The 22,158-nt window shown below is 38.1% G+C and overlaps 1 long non-coding RNA gene across 1 annotated transcript; it reads right to left on the reverse strand.

Moving 5' to 3' along the window:
• Nucleotides 1-1,609: 1,609 nt before the first annotated feature.
• On the reverse strand, nt 1,610-22,013 carry LOC131507718 (uncharacterized). Its single transcript, XR_009259646.1, has 3 exons — nt 21,928-22,013; nt 12,264-12,397; nt 1,610-1,753 (listed from the first exon to the last, which is right to left on the reverse strand). It is a non-coding gene; the product is annotated as an uncharacterized LOC131507718 (long non-coding RNA).
• Nucleotides 22,014-22,158: the final 145 nt, after the last annotated feature.

Consider the following 22,158-nt stretch of genomic DNA (forward strand, 5'->3'; position numbering starts at 1 on the left):
AGTCTTCCAGTACCTTCTCTGAGAATTTCATGTTTCTATTGTTTGTCCATTTGTGAATTAAGCTATTTTTTGTTATTTTTATGAGTTTTTATATATTTCAGATATGATTTCCAGTTTCTATTTTTTTTATTGATTACTAATTTTATTATATAGGAGTGAGAGAAGATATTTGATCAATCAACTCTGGTTCTCAATTTTTTTTGGTAGTTCTGTTTTGTGCTCTCTTACATAGACAATTTTTACAATGGTCTTGAAAGGACTGTATGCTCACGAACATTGAGTGCAATATTCTATGCATGTTTGTTAGAGCAGGCTCGTTCTGTGTTACTTAAATCATCTATGGTCTGCATAATTTGACTGCTCAATTTTTTGGAGAGAAGTGTGTTAAAATTTTAAAAACCATACTTGTTGATTAGTCAATTTCTCATTGAAATTCTGTCAGTTTTTGCTTGACATGTTTTGAAGCTATATTGTGAGATCTCTACTGAAAAAATTTGGGTTATTTCTAAATACTTACTATTACCAATCATGCTACACTGAACAGTCATACACCTAAATTCTCAGACATACATGTATGTATATCCATAGGGTTAAATCCTAGAAGGAACCAGATCAAAGCATATGTGTGCATTTTTAATAATCAGAGAGACTTCACCAAGTGATCCTTCCTACAGTTTAAACTGAAGAAACCGATTGGAAAAAAAGTGCCTCATTAGAGCTGCATAAATTTTGAGTTAATAATGACTACCATTGGAGAATAAGGACCTTAGTCAAACTTGGTGAAATCTTTAGAAAGTTTTACCTTCCACTTTTTCAACTCCAGCTCTCTTCTCTGCATCTTGATAAGGTGGCTGCCTTTGCTACAGAATCTTAAAATAAATCCATTTCCATTTTCAGAAAACTTTGATTTTGTTCTAATACCTATATATATATTTTTTTCACCTGTTTCTTTGGCATTCGCGGGTGTCACTGTTATATACTTGGATGAAAAGACTGAACAGTCACATCTGCTATCTTGCGAATCAGAGTATACTTCTCGAAATGAGAGCATTAGAGATAAGCTGCCCCTGCTTTGCCAGCCACTATGAAAAACACATAACAAAAAAGGAGCCCAGAGTCTTTGAAGAATATTCTTGATAAATTTTGCAAGTTCCAGTTTTCGTCTTCTTGAAAAATGTTACGATGTTCCCTCTGAATCACCGATAAAGTTGTTACCAGTAAAATTAAGCAGACATTTTGTCTACTTGTTAAAGCTAAAATGCAGGCATCCAAACTGTGCACAATGGCTATGTCTTTCTTCAGAAGACACACAGCTGATTTTTTTTCCTTAAAAACAGGATGCAAAAGCGTAGGGAAAGTATCATTGGTTTATTAGTAGATGATACTCACTTTCAGGGAAAATTATTTCTTCCGGGGGAGGCTTCCATGGGTTGAGGAAGAGGCAGGAAGTCAGACTGAGATCATCGGAATCCCGACTTAAGACTTAAAACATGTGTGCTCTTAAATAATCAATTTCTCTCTGCTTTGGTTTCATTACATACAAAATGGGGATAATCAATTTACCTCAATGGCCAGTGTGTGGTATAAAGTACCTTACACAGTACCTGGCTCATATCAAGACCAGAGAATTTTATTCGGTTGCTGTCAGTCATGGAAAATCAGCATCAATAGTGGTGGTCGTATAGCAATTGTCGTGTGACCCCATCTCATCTCATTGGCCAGTTTGATAGACAAAGATGGAATTACTACTCCCCTGTAACAGAAGAAGTGAAATGCAGAAACGTTAAGTCATAGGCCTAAAACCACAACTCTTATTATTTGATAGGTAGACCAGGAAGCTCTAAGCCAGGTGTGCTGGTTGATGCCTAAGACAGAAATAGTTAAACCAGACAAAGTTCACTCAACTAGATGACTTATTTTAATGAACTCAGGCTTACTGGTGGAGGTTCTAATGGCAAGAGAAATGTGAAATTTTTATGATTTCTGATGACACAGTAAAATACACACACACACACACACACACACACACACACACACACAATCTTAGACACATCCTTTAACCATGCTGAGCCTCACATTTCACACTTGGAAAATGAAGGTAATACCTTTACAAAAACCCCACACTCTACCTGGGTGGCTCAGTCCAATTGAGCATCTAACTCTTGATTTTGGCTCAGATCATGAGCCCAAGGTCATGGGATCCAGCCCCACATTGGGTTCTTTTGTACTGTACATGGAGCCTTCTTGACATTCTCTCACTCACTCTCTCTCTCTCTCTCTCTTTCTCTCTCTCTCTCTCTCTCTCTCTCAAAACACACACACACACACACACACACACACACACACATACACACATTCATTGTGAAGGTCTATGTAAGCACCTAGTCTTTGTAAACTCTACGTAAGGACCTAAAACAGGGCAGGCATCGTTTTAACGAGAACAGTGACAGAAACAGTTAACACAGTCACAGTTGCTAGTGATAGTAACCAGAAGTACAGTCACACAAGCAGGAAGCTAGAGGGGCTGGGAGTGAAGGGGCAGCCAATTTCACACCAGCGGTAAACATGGAGCCACACCCCAGAGTCGTCACTGGGTGCCATCTCTGAAATGCCACGTGAACTTCTCTGCACTTTCAAATTCTTTTCTTCAAGCCCTGCTCCACGCTGTCTATTCCTTGAAGCCTTTTGGATGAATGGCGGCTTTTTTTAACCCCACTAATTTTTTCTCAAAGATAATCCATCTTGTTTCCCGCTCTCTATCTGGTATCAGTTAAGCAGAGTGAAGGAAAGTGGAACGGAGTAAAGGAAAAAAGCACAGGTCATTGCTTATTTCCTGGACTTTACAGTCCGGTCCTCTCAAAAGCATGTGCCTTCCTGTACTCTGCTCTGAGTCACTATTTCCTGCTTACCCTTTAAAAATCATCTTAGGAACCAACTCCACAAACTTGTCTTGATGCCTTACTCCTTCTCTTCTGCTCCAAGTTAGGTGCTTTGATGGTCAGTTTCATGCTTCAATTTGGCTTGGCTACAGTCCTCAGTTATTTGATCAAACACTCTTCTAAAGTGTCGCCATGAAGGTATTTTGTAGATGTGATTAAAGTCGTAATCAATTGACCTTAAGTAAGAAAGATATTCTAGATAATCTGGGTAGGCCTGTTTCAACTAATTAAAAGGCCTTAGCAGCCCAGAGCTGGGACTTCTCTGTGAAAGACATTAGGCATTAGTACTCTCAAATTATAATTCTTCCTAGTGTAATTACTTTTTGGATGCCTAATAGGTAAACTCTCTTTGATAGGAGAACACCTGCCACATAGTAAACCCTCAGTATGGGTTTGCCTAATTAAATTAAATGTCCAATGGCGCGCCTGGGTGGCTCAGTCGGTTGAACCTCCGACTTCGGCTTTCATGGTCTCACAGTTCGTGAGTTCAAGCCCCGCATCGGTCTCTGGGCTGACAGCTCAGAGCCTGGAGCCCGCTTCGGATTCTGTGTCTCCCTCTGTCTGCCCCTCCGCTGCTTGCACTCTGTCTCTCGCATTGTCTCAAAAATAAATAAACATTAAAAAAAGAAAAAAAAAGAAAAAGAAATAAATTAATTAATTAATTAAATGTCTGATGACCACCCAATTTTTGGAGTCCTCACATGACAGAAGGAGGAGGGGAATGCTCTGGGGTCTCTTATATGAAGACACTAATCCCATTCATGAGATGTCTGCCCTCACGACCTAATCACCTCCCAAAGGCCCAACTTCCTAATAATATCATCAAACTGGGGGTTAGGATTTCAACGTATGGACTTGGGGGGATGTAAGCACTTAGTCCTTGGCGCTCACCTCTCTTTCTGCAAAAAGGTAATGATTATAGTGCCTACCACATAGAGTTGTTTTGGGTGATAGAGAAGTGCATAAAAATCCCTTAGCATATTGTCACATATTAAGAACTTAATAGATATTTGCTAGTCTTGTTCTTGCTACTTGAAATTCAGAATAACTCTTTGTAGACTTTTCTTGAGACATATCCAATTAAATATCCAAAAACAATTAGTCTTCATAACTCTGCCTCACTCCTGGGGCTGGAATGCCTCTGGGAGTAGCAAGCGAGTTTGGCCGTGGTGCCTGCTGACCTAAAGCTCTGAGACGGGCAGCTGATAACTAACAAGGTGTAGATTTCTCTTCTAGACATTTCTCACATATAGATGCATCCGGAACTCGATGAAATCTCAAGTCAGTATCTTTGACTTTTCATAAAAATACCAAATTCATACAAGATTATGCAATGCCTTGCTTGCTCAACTCTTCTCTGAAAAAGCCAGAAAGGAAAGGCACTGCGACCAAGGGTACCCACATCTGTGTGGCCCTATCCCATATTAATATAACTTATGTATACCTTGATCCTCATAGCAATCTTATAAAGCATGTAGAGCATTTGCAGTCTCCCTTGGACAGTTCACGAAACAAATTATTTGCGTATCGATCTATCAACTGCGTAAAGGAATTAAGAATCCATGCAGCCTAGATAAAACATTGGGGACACTTCCTACTTACAGATTTTGTTTACTAGTGTCTCTGCCCTGCGAACCTAGATCTTATGTACTCGAAATTATTATTGGGCTTCAAAAACATAGGGACAAAATATTTCCCTTTTTTTGTGTGCGAGTTCCAACCCCAACATTATGAGTTGTACCTTGTTGAGCAATCCATTTTACATTTTCTGAGCCTCAATTTTTTTGACCATAAGGTTAGGGATAGTAATACCTCCTTAGAAGATTGTGACAATTGCTAGTAACAACACAGAAAGCAGTTCATAGAACCCTTCCATGAAATGTCAGTGACATCCTTTACTTTCAAGAGGCCATTGTATGATGTAAGGACAACAGACTGGCCAAAATGCTTGTTTCCCCAACCAGATTCAATAGGCATATATAGGCGTATCAAGCAAAATAGCCAAACAGTAAAGGGAGAAAGATTGTGGGCCATCTTCTATATTCTTCAGTAACCAGCATGGTCACTGGGTCATTTTTACTTTACCAACTTTCATCTGTGATTAAGGAAAGCAAAATGTACTTCTGTTGTACTTTCATCAAAATATCAGTACCTACTCATATGGTCTTGTATTCTGCTGAACACAGGGTTGTCCTTCAGGAATATCATTAAGAAGAGAGTTATAAAATAGTAAAAATCATCAAATTTACAAATTTCACTTATTTCCTCTATCTCCTTTTTTTTTTCAATATATGAAGTTTATTGTCAAATTGGTTTCCATACAACACCCAGTGCTCATCCCAAAAGGCGCCTTCCTCAATACCCATCACCCACCCTCCGCTCCCTCCCACCCCCCATCAACCCTCAGTTTGTTCTCAGTTTTTCTATGTCCTAAATTACAATCCTTTTTCTCAAAGGACAGATGCCTTGATATATTATTCATAAAAACAGATAAAACATACTTAACCCTTCTCTGCTTAACGGTATGACCAACACTGCCACTTGCCGAATTTACTTCTCTGCCTTATACCCAACCCCAACTCTGAGCTCTAAATAACTTAATAAAAATGATTTAAAATGTAAGTTAATGCTATTTATTTCCCAGAACCAACAGCATACTTTATGTCTCTCAGCTGGTGTAACATATCAAAAATTCTGATAAAATTCTTAGGATCCTAAAACATCTTTATGAGATAGAATATTGAGCACTTTTATTAGTCATTATGTCTCAGGCACTTTGGTTTTGTCTCATTTTGGAAAGAACAGAGCACTCATAGAAGGACTCCCAGGCAGAGGCTGTTACTTCTCTCAGCTGCAAAAAGAGAAGTTATCACCCTGACATTAAAGCTACCAACTCTGTTTACTTCTATGATTGCAGGAAGCTCAGACACTCACTCCTTCTGTTTCTTATCTTCACCCTTACCCCAATCTCCACACTTGACCATGCGTTCCACTAATGGACCTGATCTCCCCCACCTCCCATACCCTTCCACTGTCCCCTCGGATAGCTACCAACCGTCGTTTAAAAAACTGAAATTAAAAACCTCAATCTTAACTTCTTTGAAGTTTCTATTAACTTTCTTTATTTTTTTCTTTTTTCTTTTTTTACTGGACTGAATGTGGGCCATCCCATGAAGATATCGCTTGCCTTGAGACCTTCTCAAGTGGAGAATGATTTTTCTCACCCCCCAAATATCTCAAAGTCATTTCCCGTTTCATTTCCAAGCCATTTATCATCTTTTTCCCATAAAAAAAATCTTAGCTCTTAGATTTTCAGGTTGTAACAATCACTGTCCTTCCTTTAAAAAAAATGTTTGGGGTGCCTGGGTGGCTCAGTCGGTTAAGCGTCCGACTTCAGCTCAGGTCATGATCTCACGGTTCGTGGGTTCGAGCCCCGCATCAGGCTCTGTGCTGACAGCTCGGAGCCTAGAGCCTGGAGCCTGTTTCAGATTCTGTGTCTCCCTCTCTCTCTGACCCTCCCCCGTTCATGCTCCGTCTCTCTCTGTCTCAAAAATAAATAAACGTTAAAAAAAAAATGTCATTTCCTTACCTCCTGACATTCCTCTCATTACTTTTAAGATGTTAAGATGCTCATCATCTCTGTCTCCACCCCTTATCTCATCACTTCCCTGAAGACACTTGAGATACTCTTGGATCATCCATCCCTGACTCTGATTGCTTTTTTTCTTCATTTTCACATTGACAGTTATCTTTGCCTCCATCCCAATTCAGCCTTCCGTTACCATCACCGATGTCATCCTCAATATTTGTGCCTTTATAAATTGCAGCTTACTGATTCAAGAAACTCCACTCAAAAACTCCATCTTTTCCTCTACTGCCCAATCATTAATTCAAATGTTATTAAGGTAAAATTTTATACATCACAGTATGTAGATCTTAAATATTTAGCTCATGTAAGTTAGGAAAATGAACATCCTTTTTTTTCCCACTTGGCCATCATTTTTTCTGGGTTTCAAGTCACTGTAATTTAATTTAATGTCTGGTTGTATTTCTCCTCCGTGAAAGTCTTATATTACATTCCTGATACTTCATTGTTTTGTTTTTCATATATGGGTCTTTAATCTCCTTGGCCCTGAGTTTTATGCGTGGGATGTGCAGATACCCAATTTTCGCAGCATAATTTTTTATAGTGCTATAATTATCTTTTTACGGGGGTAAAATACATATAACATAAAATTTACCATTTTAATCATTCTTCAGGGTTCGGTTCAGGGGCATTAAGTGCATTTACATTGTTGTGCAACCATCACCACTGCCCATCTCCAGAACTTCTACATCTTCCCAACCTGAAAAAGTACCAGTGGACCCTAACTTCCCATATTTTCCTCCCACCGGCCCTTGGCAATCACCATTCTGCTTCCTGTCCATATGGATTTGATTCCTCTAAGTATTCCATTGGAGCAGAACCATATAATGCTTGTCCTTTTGTGTCTGGCTTCTTTCGCTTAGCGTTCACGCTGTAGAATGTATCAAAATTTTCTTCCTCGTGGGGCACCTGGGTGGCGCAGTCGGTTAAGCGTCCGACTTCAGCCAGGTCACGATCTCGCGGTCCGTGAGTTCGAGCCCCGCGTCAGGCTCTGGGCTGATGGCTCGGAGCCTGGAGCCTGTTTCCAATTCTGTGTCTCCCTCTCTCTCTGCCCCTCCCCCGTTCATGCTCTGTCTCTCTCTGTCCCAAAATAAATAAAAAATGTTGAAAAAAAAAAATTTTTAAATAAAAAAAAAATTTTCTTCCTCGTTAAGGCTGAATAACATGTCGTTGTATTTTTATACTACAGTTTTGTTTTTTGGTTTTTTTTATCCATTCTTCTGCCACTGAGCATTTGGGTTGTTTCTACCTTTTGGTCACTGGGAACAATGCTGCTAGGAACCTTAGCGTTCAAATATCCATCACCTTTTATTACGTGTTAATATACATGCATGGGTGTGATTCTAGATGTCAGTTATATTGCATTGACCTATCAATCCCTTGACTAATATCATACATTTTAAAAAATCTTGCAAAAATAAGTCTTCGTATTTAGTGGAGAAAGTTCTTTCACCTTCTTGTTCTTCTGGAACAATGGTCCAAAAAATTAGCCTTTCTTATTTTCATATAAATTTTACTATCATCTAATAAGGTCCTTCCCCCAAAAATATTGACGACACTGATTTTGCTGGGATTACATTATACCTATCAGTTAACCTGAGTAGAATTTAATTAAGCGATTGAGTCTTCAAATGCATGAATGTGGTGTGTTACTTATTTAGTGATTCTATAGATCTTTAATAAAGTTCTGTTATGTTCTCTGTAGAGGTTTTGCATATTATTGGACTTATTCTTAGATAGTCACTATTTTTGTTGCAACTGTTAAGAAAATGGTTTTCACTTTTATTTCTACCTAACATTTTGCTGTTGTATTGAAATTCAATACATTGTTGTACCTATTGCAAAAATGGCAAAAAGATGCACCTAATTGATTTTGTACCTGTGGCTACTGCTAAGCTCTATGAGAAGCTATCGATTCTTTTGTATTTTCTATATTAACAATATGTAACTTGAAAATAATGAGAAATTTGTTTCTCCATTGTTTTTATTATTTTACTTTCTATTTGTTTTCCTCCCTCACTCTAATGGCCAGGATCTCTAGGTCAATGTTAAATATTTATCCTCAAAGGGAAAATTTCACAACATTAGCATTATTTATTATGTATGTTTCAGGTTTTTTGAATACATCTTTCCTCACTTTAAACAATTTCCTTTCTTTAGTTGTCTAAAATTTTTAAACATAAATAAATGTTTAATTTTACCAAATATATTTACTTATTGATTGAATAAGATTTTTGTCCTTTCACCTAATTCCTTTCTAATAATTGCTTTTGTAATGTTAAATTAAACTTATCTTTCTGCAACAAATCCGTTTTCCTCATGATACTAATCTTTTATATATATGAGATTATATATATATATATAATAATATATACAGAGAAAAGATATATATAAGAGAAAAGTAATATATATTACTTATACATATAAGTAATATATATTACTTATATATAAGTATATATATATTACTTATATATATATTACTTTTCTCTGTATATATTATGATATATACAACCACACAGTCTCTTTTTAAATTAATTAATTTATTTATTTTGAGAGAGAGAGAGACCAAGAGAGAGAAAGAATCCCAAGCAGGGGCCACACTGCCAGCACATAGCTCTGACGCGGGGCTCAAGCTCACGAATTGTGAAATCATGGCCTGAGCTGAAACCAAGAGTCAGACGCTTAACCAGCTGAGCCACCCAGGCACCCCGTTAACCACACGGCCTTAATGATCCCATCAACTGTCTCTACAAACACTAATGTAGGATCCACAGTAGAAGAGAAAGTTGAGAACTATGGGGATGCCACATATATCACCCTAAATAAGAAGACAGTACTTTGCTGTATGAGAATAGGGCTTTATATGATCTCTGGAATAAAAAGCATCTTTGGAATCTGTTATCTGCACACTTATTTTTTTTAAGTGCTGCTTCTACTCATTCATGTAGAATATGGAGTCTGACTCATCCCTAAATTCTATAATCTTAGCTTTGAACTTCACCACTCGCCCTTTATAGACTGGCCATACCCATAGACTTTGGTAAAAGTTCCTTATTATTGGAATTTTTTGATGTTTGGTCCTTTGTATTTGGTCATTTTTAATTCTTATAATATTATTTGATGTATTTCTACAAATTACTCCATATTGGAGTCCATACAATGCAGTCGAGGATGGGAAATATTCTTCTGCACTATGCCATCAACAAATATTTACTGGATTCCCAGAGGGGCTGGGAACCACAGTCAAAATGAAATACTTTAAGATATCCTTCATGTGTTTCTCCAGTTAGAAGGAAAAAGTTATATTCTCACATGTACACCTTGACACAAGAAAACAAGAATCCAGTGAATGGAACAGATGAGTGTTTCTAAACATGACTGGTCATCAAAATCATTGGGGTAGTCTCAATTTCAAACGTCTGGGACCAACCCCCAAAGACTGTGATCAGTAGGATTGCACGAAGCATAGGATTGTATGTATGATTTTTAAATAATTTTTGAATACATCAGCTACACATCCAACATGAAATTTAAAAACCACAAAAGAATAATCAAATGAAAGGTTTTCTCATATCCTGTTCCTTTGCTTGTCTTCTCAGAAGCAACCACTCATAAAAATGTCTTAGTCCTTCTGAACTCTCTCTCTGTCTCTGTCTCTATCTCTGTCTCTCTCTCTCTTTTACAAAAGCAAGCATTATATACACATTGTTCTATATTTTGCTTTTTCACTGAATAGAACTTGAGATCGCTTTATATCCTCAGGAAAAAAATTATCTAGACAAAGCATGTCAATATTGAGACCATTCCTTTTATATCCAAGTAATTGAGAAACAAATTGCCATGCTAGAATGATTCTCTTTTAAAAAAAAAAAAAACTAGAAATATCAAAGTATGTCAGTTTTTAAATTTTGACTGCAAACTACTTGTATACTTTAGGAGTTTTCAGCAACAGCAAAATGCTATAGCCAATACAGCTGTGACCATTCAGTCTTGGGTACGAGGTTGGATATGAAAACGACAAATAGCGCGGAGACCTTCCCACTAAACGTGAAGTTATTCACTACCTGTTTATTTTTTAGAATTCCCATAAGGACCCTTTTATTAGTTATAACACAATTGTTTGCAGCCAAAGCAGAAAAGATACAAAACTACGTTTACATCAAGAGAAGAAAACCTGGACTATTTGAAAAAGAATATAAAATGAATCAAAGCAATATTTAACCTGAAAAGAAAAACGTGGAAGATCATGCACTCTTCTACATTGAAGACAGTGGTCAATGAAAACTGAATTTCATTCCTTTCTGGTTGGCACAATCTAGTTGTCTTAGTCTTTTAAGTTTTGAAATTAAATTCCATTTCATCTGAGAGGCAAATAATGGTGTTATTGTTATTACCTCCGACTTTAGACCCAGTTTTTACGGTAAAATGAAGAATTAGGAATCATATCAAGGGAACTGGCAGGAACTCCAGCTTGATTTATATGAACTTACCTTCAGCATCCCAACTGACAGGGAAGATGGAGGAAATGTAATGCTTTTAACAAGAAACACATGTGCATGGCATGCAGAATACTTCTTTTTTCTGCCAGAGTTTTAATTTTCTTTTCTATAAATTTGCAATGTTGGACTAGATCAGAAAACCTTGGCTCATGCCCCAAATCCAGTTTGCCACCTGCATTTGTATACTTGTATATAAAGTTTTATTGGACCACAGCCACATCCATTTGTTAACATATTGGTTATGGCTGCTTTTGTTCCATTTGTTAACATATTGTTTATGGCTGCTTTTGTTCCACAACGTCAAAGTTGAATAGTTGCCATGAGACTATATGGCTGCAAAGCTAAGAATATTTGCAGGAGTAGGGGTGCCTGGGTAATTCAGTCAGTTGAGCATCTGACTTCAGCCCAGGTCATGATCTCATGGTTCGTGAGTTCAAGCCCCGAGTTGGGCTTTGCGCTGACTTTGCAGAGCCTGCTTCGGATGATCTCTCTCCCTCACTCTGTGCCCCTCCCTGGCTCACACACAAGTTCTCTCTCTCTCAAAAGTAAACAAACATTTTTTAAAAATGTATATAAAGGAAAGAATATTTACATAAGTTTACAAATCCTTGAACTTGATAATAATGACTAATAAAACTTCACATTGGTGGAGCACCTCCTCTATGCTAAAAACTTCATATGCTTTACTTCACTTACATTTGTAAAAATGTTTGAGACGGATGCCGAACTTTGAGTAGTCCCTAAACTCACTTGGGGGAACTGATCTAAACTCAGGTTCAATAACTTTCAAGTCCTCATTCTTAAACAATAAACGCCCATCTAGTTCTAAAGACCAGATATATTTGCGGAATGTGTATAGCCTATGACAAGATATGCAGGACGTGAGAAGTAAAATGTAGATTTATCAAATAGGCTATTTGAGGACAGGCATGATATCTTCCTTTTTGTTTCCCTAGTAACTGTCACAGAACTGTTATATAGTTAGCACATACTAAAAATTGTATGAATGCATCAACTCTGCAGGCTTGAGGGAAATTAATATTGTATAAGATGGGGAGAGGCAACATAAAACCATGATAGAAGTCAGATATATTGTGGAATATTCCTGTAAAGGACATAAGAAAAGTAGCATGTTCTATTTCAAGCAGGAAAGATCAAAGTTGAAACTAGCCATAATACCTTTGAGTGAGGGAGCAGATCAGAGTGGAATGAAACTTGGACCCAGCTGAAGAAGATGTCTTCCAAAGTACAGCTTGAAATTCCAGTTTCTTCTCCAAGGCATGGAATACTTGTTGTCATCAATCTAGAGAGAGCTGTCAATACAAGTTGTAACTCTTTCTGCACACTTTCTTCTGTGAGCAGACTTCCTAGACGAGGGGTTCACTGTCTAGCTGGAAAATATCATGATTATTCCTCTGGTCACATCTCATTCAAAACACATCATTCAAAACATTCGCTTGAATAATTCCTAACTTCCTGTAGTGAGTCTCTAACCAGCCCAGCCCAAGAAAAGTTAGGTCCTAGCCAGCAATATAAGTGATGTCACCTAAGTGTCAACACAAAGCGAGCAAACATTTTAAAATTTCTAAGAGAGAGACAGAGAGAAATAAAGAGAAAGAAAAAAAGAAAGAAAGATAGAGGGAGAGTTTTATTTAAGTGGGGACAGCTCCCCAAATACAATCTTTACAAAGAGTGCTCCAGAGAAGGAATGCTTAATACAGGATTATCCACGTTTTTTTGTTACATCAAGCATTCGGAATCATCTGGCCAAGGACATTTCATACAATTACAAACTTTATCTTCTGCTTTTTGCATCTGTAAGGTTGCAGGCTTCAGAATATTCTCTTTATTTGAAATGTTTCCTTTAGGTTATTTGCTAACAAGGCAGATGTATAGTGGGTGCTCGGTGAAGAAATAGAGCCCATGCTTTGAAGTTTGGTGAAGTCATTCCGATCTTGATAAGAGTATAGCTTCCCTGGGAGCCCAGGAGAAGAGCCCACAGACATTAAAAGTTGAAAATTTCCTTTACTGCAAGTATCATGTATCAGGGTGGGAAATCGCCAAGACAACCCAGAGAATCTAGGGATGGCCAAGATTGGCCCAGTATTTCCTTTCATGCATCCTCCAGGTTTACCCACCTATCACCTTTAAACGTTTTAAACCTTCATGAATGGAAGGCGTCTGTCCCTATCTGCAACAGTCACCCTTCGGTGACTCGAAAACTGTTTACCCTTTATTCCTGACACACAACTCAGCTCGATTCTTTTATACCGAGGGGCATATGTTATGAACACGTTGTTATGGAAGGTAGAGACCACTTATTCTCTTCTGTCCAGTCTCCAGAATTTTCTCTTATGTCTAGTAGTTAACACAGGAATGAAGGCCAATGGTCACTGAACTGCTATGAATGCTGGAAGGAGGAACGACTATTGAGGGCCCTGTCAGCCCATGATGACATCCTAGGATCATAAAGCCTATTGTTTTAAAGGCAGGATGGGCTATGCTTATCAACTATTATACATGTGGAGTGAGGATAGAGCCAGAGCAAATAAACAGCAAGCAAACAAACAAAAAAAAACAGAGCCATGTAAATGATTGACCTAAGAAGCCAGAATACAAGTGACAAAAAATGACTCCCCACAGGGTCATACATTGAAATTGTGGAGGGGCACCTGGGTGGCTCAGTTAAGCGGTCAGATCTTGATTTGGGCATAGGTCATGATCTCACAGTCGTGAGATCAAGTCCTGAGTAGGGCTCTGTGCTGGGTGTAGAGCCTGCTTGAGATCCTCTGTCTCCCTCTCTCTGCTCCTCCCGACTCACTCACTCCCTTGTTCTCTGAAAAAGAAAAGTTAAAAATAAAAAATAAATGGGGATATGAAAGGATTTCATTCCTAATATCCTGAGACAATGGAGGTCCTGGACTTCACAAAATAAAGCACAGTCAGTTACAATATATACACTTGGATGAAAACCACATCTCATAATGGAAGAAGTTCTAGATTAGTTTTAAATCTTCACATATACCCGAAACATCTTCAAAATGGATTTCCTTTCTGGTCGTTCCCTCTTAAAACCACATACCATCCCAATATTTTCAGGCTCCTTAAAACAAAATGGTATTGTTCGTCCCCTACACTCAATTTTGAGAGCTGAGACCACCTTCATCCACACAGCTTTAACTGTTGGGATGGAGATCTGAAGCCACTTGTGTCAACATGGCATTCCTCTTTGTTCCAGGAGATTCCTGGCCAGGAAGATAAGACTGTAAACCAATAAATAACATTACCATTGGTGCCAGGACTTTTCTAAAAGCCAAAACATTTGAATGAATAGTTTGCTCATCTAAACAAGCAGCCCTGCTGTGGGAACAATGGGTTGTTCGTTTAGCCAAACAGCTCACTTATCAAACATCTGTTTATTTATCAAAACTCCCTGCAAGATGCTTGCTTCGCTGTGCCCACCAAAGCGAACATACTATATCAAGAACTTGACCCAATCCCAGTAAGATATGTGCTTTGAAAGACCTGCCTTGAAGTACTCCTACCAAACTCCTACCAAAGTCTACGCCTGGCCTCTCCTTCCCGAGACGCTACCAAGACTACCAAAGTCATGCTCTATCTCATAGTAGGTTTAATCGGCCTAGCTTTGTTTGAAGAACAAGGTTTGCCGGTGGTCTTTTGCGGAATTGATAGTCAATCCGCATCTATATCCAACTGTCAGCTGAAGTGTCTCCTGATCTTTAAGTGGATAAACCCCAGTAATCATGGAAAAAATACAGACGGACACATGCCTGGAGAAATATGTATGGGAAACTTACAGAACCCTCAAGCGTTTTAAGATAGCTCGTCAAAAACAAATAAGACCACAATTTTATCTATGGTCCAAAGGGAGTTTGTTGATATATGTATTTACTATGATAATACTACATATACTAATAGTATACTATACTATACTATACTATATACTATATATACTATACTATACTATATATACTAATATAATCATTAATCATGAATCATTAAATACCTTTAAAAGACTATTGTGAGATTTTCTGATTCACATTCCAGATTCTTCAATAAGAAGTAATAACATCTGGGGCGCCTGGGTGGCGCAGTCGGTTAAGCGTCCGACTTCAGCCAGGTCACGATCTCGCGGTCCGTGAGTTCGAGCCCCGCGTCAGGCTCTGGGCCGATGGCTCGGAGCCTGGAGCCTGTTTCTGATTCTGTGTCTCCCTCTCTCTCTGCCCCTCCCCCGTTCATGCTCTGTCTCTCTCTGTCCCAAAAATAAATTAAAAATGTTGAAAAAAAATTAAAAAAAAAAAAAAAAAAAAAAAAGAAGTAATAACATCTGATGAGATAGAAAAAAAGAGAAAGAGATAGCCCAAGCACAACTTTGTAATGTACATTATGTTATTTCAAATGAGTTCTTCAACGCTTACTCCCACCCTCTCAAGCCTCTTTCTTCTTCTCTTGGTAAATGATTTAATTGACATTCTAGTATCCAGCAATGCTGCCCATGTTATTTCAGGACTTTGAATCCCTGATGTTGGCTCCGTTGTGTCAGCAAGAAAATTTCCTTCCTTCCTCTGTTCTTTCCTTTTCTGCCTTGCCTTGCCTTTCTCTTCCTTCCTTCCTTCAACTTCCTTCTTTCCTTCATCTTTCTTTCTTTCTCTTTCTTTCTTTCCTTCTACTTGAATTGCCTCTTCTGTTGGTTGCAGTATATAAATAGTTCTAATGATGCGGTGTGATTCTATATCTATGATTACCTGGAGATGTTGTGTCAAATATACAGCATTATAAATGATACACTGAGAGGCACCCAGGGGGCTCAGTTGGTCAAGCATCCAGCTCTTGATCTCAGCTCAGTTATTGATCTCAGGGTTGTGAGTTCAAGCCCCATGTTGGGCTCCACACCCAATATGGAGCCTACTTAAAAAATAAATAAGGAGTAGGCACCTAGGTCTGACTGTTGATTTCTACTCGCGTTATGATCTCATGGTTCATGGGTTCTAGCCCCACATCAGACTCTGCGTTGACAGCACAGAGCCTGTTTAAGATTCTGTCTCCCTCTCTCTGACCCTGCCCCCCCCGCCTCAAAATAAATAAAAATTGTAAAATAAGTAAATAATACATTTACAGAGGCATTTTAAATTTTTTTCTGCTCATTTTTGTGTCATTTGATCTCACCATCCACTATTACTCTCCTACTCTCCTGGTAGTCGCATGTTCTGAGTCTAAGAGTTCTTATTCATGACTAACGAATTGATCGATTATTCATTTAAGTCTTCCTACCCGATCCAAACTATGGAATTAACTGTGTCTTACTTGCAGCTGTTCAAAAGAATGGTCCATAAAAGCATCTCGGCGTTAAAAGTCTACTTGCTTTGTCGCGTTTTAACATGTGGGTTTTATTATTTTCAGGCACGGTGAGGCCAACATATCAAGAGAAGCTTACCATTGAAAACACAGCTTGTTAGTCACAGTGCCCCAGAGAAGGAAGCAGGCCATGCCACAAAGGGCCACAAGAAGAAACACAGGAGACAGAAGGAATGAAGGGAAAGTATCTGTGGAAGCCCTTATTGCGGTCCCACGGGAAAGTTTTCGCACAGCAGGGAAGCAGGCGTGGAATCAGTTCGTTTGAATCATTTCTGGGTATAGCTTTTCTGGTGCACAGCAGCTATCTCTAGTTGTCTGCTGCCTGGCCTTGGGATAATGAGGGCAGAGAAATATTGCCTCCTGAAGCGCAAAAGCCATCTGGAAGAGGTCGTTCAGAATATAGACTCTGGGTTGGTCTGCATATGAAGGTAATGCTGGGGCATTCATTTGCCATCCCCAAGAATTGAGGCAGCCTCTCCAAGTCAGTGAGGGCTCAGATGCCAGATCATCAAGAATATAGGTAATAAAAATGTATAGTTAACACATTGTATTGAATTACAATTTACATATGGTAAAATTCACTAAGCTTAGGCATACAGCGTAATACATTGTTTATATTTGGATACACTCATGTAATCACCCCCAGATCAATGTTAAAACATTGCCATTGCTCCAAAAGATTCTGTTGAGTCTCCTTCCGTTTAATACCTGCCTCTCCCAGCAAGGAAGGCGATATTGTGACTTCGATTAGAATTCCCTGATCTTGAACCCCATAGAAACAGAATTGTACATTATGAACCTTTTTATGTCTGTTTTCTTTCATTCAAATTCTCTTTCTGGGGTTTATCCATACGGTTGCACTTACCAAGTTTGTTACTTTTTAGTATTGTGGAGTCTTCTTAATATGAATATAATGAAATGTGTCTATTTACTCTGTAATAATTGAGTTGCCATGAAGATTCCTGTACATGTCTTTCACGGACACGTGTACTCATTTCTCTTGTGCATACCTAGGAATAGAAGTGATGAATCATGGGACTGGTATTGTCTCTAGTTTTAGTGCATACCACCAAAACGTTTTCCAAAAGTTAAAATAATTAACCATCCAATCAACATTATATGCGAATTTCCATTTCTCTGCATTCTTGACAACATTTGTAATTGACAGTCTTCTTAATTTTACCATCCTGTTGGTTGTGCAGTGGTTCCCAATCATGGTTTTCACTTCCATTTCCCTGATGGGCAATAATATTGAACACTTTTACATATGATTATAAGTACCTCTTCAAGATCTTTGCCACGTTTCATGTTGAATTCTCTGTATTTTTCTTATTTAATTAGTAGAATATCTTTATGTATTCCAGACATCAGTCCTTTGTCAGATAAATATTTTTAAAATATTTCCTCCCAGTCTGAAACTTGTCTTTTACCTTCCTTAATGATATATTTTGATAAACAGAAGACCACTTTCTCATCTTTAAACTTTCAATATTAATGCTCTTTTGTTTTTAGTAATTTTCACTAATCCCAGGATTAGGAAGATATGTCTTCTTCCAATAGCTTTATTATTTTACTTTCCAGTGATTGGTCTGTGAGTCACATTAAACTGATATTTGTGAATGATGTGGAATAGACTCAGTATCACCAAAACTTTCTTGCTTATGTTCGCAATGCAAATGAACAATTTCTTCTTGAATTAATTGTGAATTCGACTGTAAACCTCTTTGTGTTACCATAATCAATAGTTTCTATGATTAGAGGAAGCCAAGTTTTAGAATTCTGTAATCACAATTTATGCATGCAATTCAGAACAAACCCAACAAATAAATTCATGAAAATGAAGCCAATAACCTAAATTTATGATTCAGATAAGCTGAGACATCTAATTTACCAAGCTTAAACCCTGCTCCTTCTTAAAAGTTCCTTTTGGAGTTCTTTTTTTTTTTTTTTTTTTTTTTTTTTTAATTTTTTTTCAACGTTTTTAATTTATTTTTGGGACAGAGAGAGACAGAGCATGAACGGGGGAGGGGCAGAGAGAGAGGGAGACACAGAATCGGAAACAGGCTCCAGGCTCCGAGCCATCAGCCCAGAGCCCGACGCGGGGCTCGAACTCACGGACCGCGAGATCGTGACCTGGCTGAAGTCGGACACTTAACCGACTGCGCCACCCAGGCGCCCCCTTTTGGAGTTCTTTAATGCAGTTGTCTACATTAGCTCAAAGTTTTGTTTTGTTTTACAACATTTGTTTTTAGAAAAAGTACTGTGTAAGCCCCAAATCCATATACTTTCTTCAATATAGTCAAGAAATATGCATCTCATTTACTTTATGCTTTATTTATAATCAAACAGCCCCCTAAAGGTTCCCCCTTAACTGTAATAAGACAGACCTTAGAAAATCTACCTAAATTAACTTGCTAGTGTCTAAGAAAACTACAAAAGTAAAATCATGTTAACAGAAGAGAAGGCAAAGTTGTTTTTGATTAGAGAACTTGAGATTTATCTAGTAAGCTCCCCCTGACATCGAGAGGTGAATATGATGACTTCTGCATTCCAAGAATCTTTGGTAAGGACTAAATGTGGTTCATGAGAATAATACAACCACAAAAGAAACCTACATGGCAACTGTTTTCTCATAATCCTTCATTCTTCAGCCCATATCTATTGAACATTTAATATTTCTCTGGGACTATAAAGCTCAACAAAAAAGCCATGGTCCTAAACATTCATGGAGCTTCTAGTGCAGTTGGATAAATAGGTCAAATCACAGACTGGGGGGGAAAAAAAAAGTAACTGCATATTGTAATAAGGCGAGGGGAGAGAAAATGCTTACACAGAGAAGAAGGGGCCAGATGAACTTTCAGGTTAACGGTAGATGAGCAGAAAAGGTCTCTTCAAGGAAGTATAGAGCATCTAGAGAAAAACTAAGCCAGCTTTACAAACCATGCAGGCCACCTCATGTGCAAAGTGCTCACAGAGACAGGTGAGAGAGCAAACTGACATGAGCTAGGTCTATTACTTTGCTTATGTTTCTGCCTTTGGAAGTAGAAGAAAGAAGACTAGAACCTACGAGCAGATTCCGAAACTACTGCAAGTGAAACGCCAAGATAACCTGCCCGTGGTTCTCAACAAGAGAACCAGATATGCCAATGTCGCCAAGAACCCTCTAAGCTTGCTTGTCCCTCAATATTAATAGACAAAATAGAATTCATTTCCAGCGGGCCGTGGAGACCCCGCCCATAGCCTGAGAGAAAACGTCCAGAGATCCAGAGAGAATGTTTGCCCTTGTGGGCTTGGATTTGCCCTTGGACTTGGACACGGATTTGATTATTTTAACCTTTGCCACTGATGTGGTTCATTGTCCTTAATGTGTTCCATGCAAGAGTATGACATATTCTTCAGATTGACAAAGTCTTGGTTTGCTCCACAAGATAATTCTACTTCTTCAAGAGATTCTGCAACATGCTCAGCTAATATAAAAAGAGCTTTGATAGCTGGCACACTGCATTATCATCTAAACAGTTCATATTTACAGCATATAGGCATTTTCCTCCTGTAGAGAAAACACCAAATTTTCCTTTCTCTTTGATTAGGCATAAAGTAGAAAAATAAACACTTCTAAGGAATATTTTTTAAACTTTTTCAGGTTTTTTTCTGTGAATTTTCTCTGCTTCTTCTCTCAGAATTAAATAGAAAACAAGACAAACATTTTCCATGAAGATTCTGGATTCTTTTCGCCAAAGATACCCTGAACTTAATGCATTTCACGATGTTGAGATATATAAACTACGATCTCTGTTGACTAGATCTCGTGCCCCTGGGATCAAAACGCAGCAAAACTTTTACAAAACCTGCTTGGGAAGATGGCATCTTGGTGTCCAATATCCAGCTATGACAGATAGAAAGAATGCTAGATTTCCCTTCCACTCCCCATTTCTTTCTTCAAGGGTAGAACTTTGAAGAAGTATCATTAAATAGATACTGTTCTTTTAGGAATGATACTCTCAGCAAAGACTTCAAATCACTCTTTGAGAATGAAAACCAAGTGTCTCAGAGAATGCAAGAAGAGATTTTGGAAAACATGTCTGTGGAGCTAATGTCAGCCTGTTAAATTGCTTAGTCCTATCCCGGTTGGAGATTATATAATATTATATACAATCATATTATATATATGAATATATAATCGTTATTATATATATGAATATACATTATATATGATTATATGATTATTGTGTTAAAGGATTATATATATGATATACATATAGATTATATATGATTATATATATATATATATATATAAGATTATATATAGAATATAAAATATATGGAGAGGGAGAAAGAGAGAGAGAGACACTCAGTTATGTGCTCAATTGTTTCCCCTCAAAATTCATACATTGGAGTCTTAACCCCAAGTACTCAGAATGTAACTGTTTTTGGACATAAGATTTTTAAAGAGGTAATTAAGGTTAAATAAGGTCCCTAGGGTACACCCTAACCCAATATGACTAGTATTCTTGTAAGAAGAAGAGCAGATTAGGACACACACACAGAGGAAAGACCAGGCACCATATGAAGACACAGCAAGGAAAGAGCTATCTGCAAGCCTAGGAGAGAAAAAGAGAAGAAACCAGCTTAGCTGACACTTTGATCTTGAACTTCTAGCTTCCAGAACTGCAAAAAAAAATAATAAATTCCTATTGTTTAAGCCACCAGTCTGTGATAGCTTTTATGGTGATCCTAGTAGACTTTTTTTTTTTTTTAGATGTATATACACTGTAGAGGTATACATATCTCTCTCCAATACAAACACAACTTACACAATATCTACACACACTGTTTTCTAAAGGTGGTGGTGTTTGTGCGAAACTTATGGGAGATATCAATTACGTTTACAGCAGCCCCTATTTCTTACAGAATATCTGGTAGATACTCTGGAATTTTTAGATCTTTGGTAGTTTTTCTAGATACTGTTTGAAAATTGAATAATTCATTTTTATTATTTTTTTTTTCTTTTTTAGATCAGTTCTCTATATCCTATCTTATAACACTCAGATAAAGGAAACCGGCTAACCCATTTGACATTCTTCTGGGACTATACTCAGCAAATCCAGCAGTTCAATGACAAGATTATCTACTTTTTACATTCCTATAGGTGACAATATTTGAGGTTTTTAAGTTGCTATGTAACAAGGGTCTCCTTGCCCCCAGGTTCCAATAACATTTTGCTCGGTCTTCATTAAGCCCTCACCAATGGCCTTCTTGAGGCCTGTCAGCCATCCACTACCAAACTCAAGACCTTCCAGGTTCCGCTACCATGAATCTCGAAGCCACGTGTCTTCGGTTTTTCTTACGGCAGCATGATGCTTCTGATATCAAATCGTGCCCCCTTTGCTACTTCTGCATTCAAAACCCTCTCCAACTGTAATGGAAGAAAATAACAATTTCTCACCGAAAATAACAATATGCTCACCGATTCTGTGGGTGGGTCATTCAAACAGCACAGTGGGGATGAGTTATATTCCAAGGGATCTGGGGTCTCCATTGGGGAGACTTGAATGGGGACAGAAGACTCAAAAAGCTGAGAGTTCTAATAACTGTGACTAAAGGATCCATCTCCATGGTGCCTTAATTGTTGATATCTGGTCCCGGAACTGGGGTTATTAGAAGGCTTAGCTGAGCTCAGACTGTCTTGTCACCTAGA

This window comes from Neofelis nebulosa, chromosome 3 (genome assembly GCF_028018385.1).
Source record: "Neofelis nebulosa isolate mNeoNeb1 chromosome 3, mNeoNeb1.pri, whole genome shotgun sequence".
NCBI lineage: Eukaryota > Metazoa > Chordata > Mammalia > Carnivora > Felidae > Neofelis > Neofelis nebulosa.